This window comes from Ailuropoda melanoleuca, chromosome X (assembly GCF_002007445.2).
Source record: "Ailuropoda melanoleuca isolate Jingjing chromosome X, ASM200744v2, whole genome shotgun sequence".
NCBI lineage: Eukaryota > Metazoa > Chordata > Mammalia > Carnivora > Ursidae > Ailuropoda > Ailuropoda melanoleuca.
In genome coordinates, this window is record NC_048238.1 from 105,046,857 (window position 1) to 105,052,829 (window position 5,973).

The following is a 5,973-nucleotide window of genomic DNA, read 5'->3' on the forward strand; positions in this document are numbered from 1 at the left end:
TCATCTGTTGAAGGGCATCTCAGCTCCTTCCACAGTTTGGTTATTGTGGACCTTGCTGCTATGAACATTGGGGTGCATATGGCCCCTTCTCTTCACTACATCTGTATCTTTGGGGTAAATAGCCAGTAGTGCAATGGCTGGGTCATAGGGTAGCTCTATTTTTAACTTTTTGAGGAACAGTATGGAGGTTCCAGAAGCAACTTTTTGAAGAGCTGCTCAGGCAAAGCAAGGGACAAGTGTAACATTTCTTCTACACTTGCTGTTTAACATTGGAAAGCCAAAGTCGTCTGCTTACAGCAGACTGTGTAACTTCTCACACAAGCTGGGAGACCTCTTTTAAAGTGAAATTGGGGGTATTAATGATCACACCTGAATAAATAAGAGTAAACTAGGCTTGTGCTGGGCAAACAAGGACAAATCGTCCAGCAATTGAAATGAGACGAGCCCTCTGGATCAATTAGTTTGTGATATAGGATTCAGCACTCTCCCATCACGGTTTGACAGATGGTCATGAAACAACTCTGGGGTTCTCTAATTGCAATGAGGCTTGGGAAAAATTGTTTCACCTGAATTATCATGTTGAGTTTGTGATGAGGCCTAAGAGGCTGTTGCTTTGAGGAACTGAGAGCCTCAAATGTAAGAATATAACTGATGTGAAGTTGCCTAATACCTTTGAGGCAACAAACTACAGAATGAACCAGAGAAGGGAAATTCATATTGAGGTTCTGGGAGGAAATGCAGAGATGGTCCTCAGGCAAGAGATCAAACTTAGATTTAGTTAAGCACTCTGCTTACATCATCTCAGCCCATTCTCTTAACAATGCTGTGGCATGGGTAGTATTAACCCAATTTTGTAAGTGAAAGAAATGACAACTAAAGAGCTAAAGCATCCTGTTCAAGTTCACACAGCTAGTGGTGAGTCAGGAATTGAGCATAATTCCCTTTGACGCCAAGCTTAGTGTTCATTCCACTAAGGCCATACTGTCCTTAGTATAGTCATTTACCACTAATGGCTTTCATTGCTCATAATATAGAGACAAACTGGAGTATGGACCTATTGGAAGATTCACGAAACTGAATCTGGAACTGGATCTGGAGAGTCTGGAATGTTGTTTTAGAGAAATTATAATGGAAGTAGACCCTAGAACCTCATGGTCTATTGTGTTTGGGGCAGTGTTTTTTAAGCTTTAATATACTTACAAATAACTTGATAAAATGCAGATTCTGATTCAGTAGGTCTGAGGTGAAGCTTGAAATTTTGCCTTTTTTTTTTTTAAAGATTTTCTTTATTTGAGAGAGAGAGAGAGAGAGACTGAACGGGGGTGAGGGGCAGAGGAAGAGGGAGAAGCAGACTCCCCACCGAGGGGGGATCCCGAAGCAGGGCTCAATCCCAGGTCCCTGAGATCATGACCCGACCTGAAGTCAGATGCTTAACTGACTGTACCACCCAGGTGCCCTGAAATTTTGCCTTTCTAACAAGCTCCCAAGTAATACTGATACTCGTGGCTTGTGGACCACGCTTGAGTAAGGAGAGTGCAGGATAGGAATTGATCTGGGTCATTCCTGACGTCCACTTTAAGAAAGTTTAATTCTGCCAGTGACAAGATAACTCCTTTGTGACTGTTTTGTTTTGTCTCTGATGTGGACCTGTTGGTATGAGAGTAAACCACCAGTATATCTGGGTTTTTATTTTTTTTTTTAATGTGTCTGAACCTTGGGGGTTTCTCATTCTTGGACTGTTCCGGTTCTAGGTGGGTGGATGCAATGTATGGTGTTGGATGTATTGCTCCTCATTAGATGCACCTTCTTGCTTCTCACCTCTGAGTAGATCCTCTCCTATTTTCTCTCCTATACTCCCCAGCACTCGTGAGAATGACAGGGCGGGACATTATGTTCTCTGAATAGCCACAGTCGATATAAATATTAAAGAAGAATATCTGTTTGCCTTCATAGAAAATCTACACATTCAGAACACTGCGGTTATCCAAGATAGATCGGCATTGGATTTACTTAGTAGAAAGGATGGCTGCATCATTTCTTGGGTAACTCTGAAATGTAATATACTTTCAGTGGGGCTTTCTCCCTTATTGGGTTTGGCGAGCAAACCCCGAGAAGGCGAATGAAAAGATGACTCCAGACACCTTAGTAGGAGACAGGAGAGGCCTGGGGACCAGATGCTCTAGTGGCAAAAGGCCCTGTGCCAAGCTTTGTCTCCACTATTATTGGGGTCTTAGCAATACACCAGGCACAGGTGCAAAGCAAGGAGGAGAGTGTAACCTTCGTGGTCAGGATAATAATATATGGGGCAGCGTGTGATAAGGGCAAGGAGGGGAGACCGTGAAGTATGTGACCACCACAGGTGCCTGATTTTCTTCAAAATTTAAATGTTGACTCCCTAGATGAGAACCTGGAGCGGCATTAAGAATCTGGCCATTTTCAGCCAAGAAACTTCAAAGGAGGCCCAGCATTCCAGGCATTCCTTCTTTGCTTTTCAATTAGTCTCATCCAGGGAGGCATCTACAAGTCAGATTTTGTCTACACAGGCACTGTGAATTCCCACACTCCCTTACTGAGATGTTATGTACAACTGCATAGTGAAAGAACTAGAATAAAAATGGGAGAGTATTCTGTCCTTTGATTGATTTAGGGCTCTTGGGGGGGGCTTGTCACCAAAGGGCAATTCTACAAGGCCGTTTTGATAGGGATGACTGAAGCTTCGTCCAAATGATTAAGCATACTTGCATAATTTAATTCTTTAAGGAGAGTCTCTGAGGAAGATAACCAGGAAAAGGATAGCAATCTTAAATTAGGAGTAAAAACAAATGATATTTTGGAGGCTGTAAAAAAAAAAAAACCACAAAGATTTGGAGATATGAGCTTTGTTTAGAGAGAGAAAAGGGACAGAATGAATATACAATTACAAAAAACCTCCTCCTTCTCTTCTAAGGACAAAAAGAGCAATATCACCAACCTTTCATCTCAGGGCAAGCAGCAGCAAGAGGACAGGCTCCGACTCCATGCTGTACCACCTACTTCTTCTCATCTCCTTGTTTCTACTCTACCACAGATTACTTCATTACTTTGAAAGGATCTTTTAAAAATCTTGAGTCATTCTGGAAGTCTTTCCAATTGTGGTCTGAACAACCAATATTAGGAATTACTTTTTTTAATCTTTAACCTCTTGGAAACAAAGAACATTTTGTGTCATTTATTTAATACTCGTTCCCTTATAAACATCACTCTACTCAAAAAGCAGCACGCAGAAATACAGCTGCCCTTGTCTGCAATGACTTTCCCACAGTTCCAATAAATGTCAGTGATGCTTTCAGAAAGGAAACATTACCCCCCCAGTCCCTTGGATCTTAAAATATTTATTCACTGATAACCTGAACACATGTGTTTCCCTCGGAGAACATGTATTGGTTCCTCGAAGGCTTTTCGAAAATCAATAGTGTGCAAATTGATCCATGAGATCCTAGGAAAATTCTGTTACTTTGAAATTTCAAAGTGTTTTCATCTATATTTCTGAAGGATCTTCAATTGTCAGGAAAGGACCTGTAAATAGCCGTCAGGGTGAGGCTAGCGGAGCATTTCAAGGAGGTCTTTTATTAAGTCAATCTTTGAGGTCTATTCGTTCAAGTTTTACAATGTCATTTTGGGTTTTGGTAACACTCCCCTGTATTTAGGTTGGAAGAAATTAATATCAGCCCACGAAATCTTTCACAATCCTCAGGGAAACCGTTTCAATAGAGAAGAGCTTTCTGAGTTCTTCCTCCCCCTCTGCTACTATTCACTTTTCAGCTACTTTTCTAAAAGCGTCTTTGAAATCACATATCCTTTTGGTCAGAGCTAGAAGAAGAGGGCTTTCTGACTGCGAAGCCAGCTCCTTCTTAGCAACAGATGACCCACACGCACCCGGAATAGCTACAAGCTCTGTGCTTTCTGTGTGTCCCTTGTATGATCAGTGACAATTTGCTTAGTTTCCCCTCACCTGCTTCCTAGCTAGTAATTACCCAGAGACAGAATCTTTGTGTAACCCTGACTTACAGCTATTAGAATAGGATGTAATTGTACCCAGTGTAATTGGGTTTAGTGGCAGAGCCCCATTAACCTGGCACGGCCGTTCTTAAAGCAGCCTGTGATCTAGCTCATTAAATTTTATCTTCAGTAATAGGAAAAGTTATGACCTTTGCTGTTTCTGTCTTCACGTATTTATGCAGACATGTCACCTAGGATATCAAAACATACAGTGTCATCGACATGCAGAGGCAAGCCAACCTTGTGTACCCAGAGTGACTAAAAATTGAGTTCCAAACGTGACGCCGATAAAAGACACGAGCCATGCTTAAAGGGGGTCCTGAGAGGTCCGCAGCAAGAAAAGCATTCTGCCGGATGACGTGCCCTCCTGCCCACGTACCCTTCCTCTCCAGCAACATGGACAGCACCTGGCAGCTGGGCTGCGGGTCCTGGGAGAGGGGCACAGAATTCTCAGCACGCACGTGTTCCCACAGCAGAATGACTGGAAGAAGAAAGCCGGAGAGTTTCTCTGTTTCCTCAGTATAGCCTAGTGTGCCCTTCTAACAGCTGTCTGAGAGCCACCATGAAAAGAGAACTGGACTTGGCTGTTACCTCAGGTGAGGTCGGAACCTGCTAGCAAACAGAGGAGCAAGGTGCTTACCCACTCTGGGCCCAGTTCGCTCATTGAGAGAAAGTAAGAATGATAGCGTAGGTACTTTCTAAGTTCACTTCAAAGTAAAGATTTCAAGACAGCTAAATAGGCTTTATGTTTTAGTTCCTAAAATATCTGAACAATTAAATTGGATCACATCAATTTTCCCTTTCATTCAAGACAGGATTCATAATGACTACCTCGTGGCTGATCAAGATAACCCAAGAAAATTTTGTTAATTAAGAAGAAAAAAAGCTTTTCTGTGCCTGAGAGCTTTAGAATGTGCTAGAATATCAGAAGGTTCTGGACCTGACAATTTAATTTTATGTTTGATGGTTAGTTTTCTGTGTCGACTTAGCTAAGCTATAGTACCTAGTTTTTAAACACTAAGCTGGATGTTGCTGTGAAGGCATTTTATAGATGTGGTTAACATCTACAATCAATTGACTTGCAATGAAGTGAATTACCCTCGATAGTGTGTGGGGCCTCATGCAATCAGTTAAAAGGCTATACGAATAAAACTGGGGTTTCCATGAAGAAGAAATTTTGCCTGTGGATGACAGTTTCAGCTCCTGCCTGAGAATTTCCAGCCTGCTGGCCTGCCCTGTATATTTCTGACTTGCCTAGTCAGATGCTACAATTGCATAAGCCAATTTTTTGATTGATACATAGATATTTAGATGAAAAATATTTCCTACTATTGAAACTTGAATTGTGTCCCCAAAATGATATGTTGGAGTCCTAATTTCCAATCCCAGACACTGTGAATTGAAGTTATTCAGAACTAGGGTCTTTGCTGATGTAACTAAATTAAGATGAGGTCATATCGAATTAAGATGGGCCTTAAAGTCAATGACCAATGCCCCTGTGAGGAGAGGGAGATTCGAAGACACAGAAGAGACACTGAGAAGAAAGCCAAGGAATATCAAGGATTGTCAGCAACCACCAGAAGCCAAGAGAGCCAAGGAAGGAGTCTTCTCTATAGTCTTTAGAGGGAGTATGGCCCTGCTGACAAGTTGGATTTGAACTTCTAGCCTCCAGCAGTGTGAAAACACTAAGTTTTTGCTTTTTTTTAAATGTTTTTTTATTATGTTAGTCACCATAAAGTACATCCCCGGTTTCCGATGTAAAGTTCTATGATTCATTAGTTGTGTATAACACCCAGTGCACCATGCAATACGTGCCCTCCTTACGACCCATCACCAGTCTATCCCATTCCCCCACCCTCCTCCCCTCTGAAGCCCTCAGTTTGTTTCTCAGAGTCCATAGTCTCTCATGCTTCATTCCCCCTTCTTTTTTTTTTT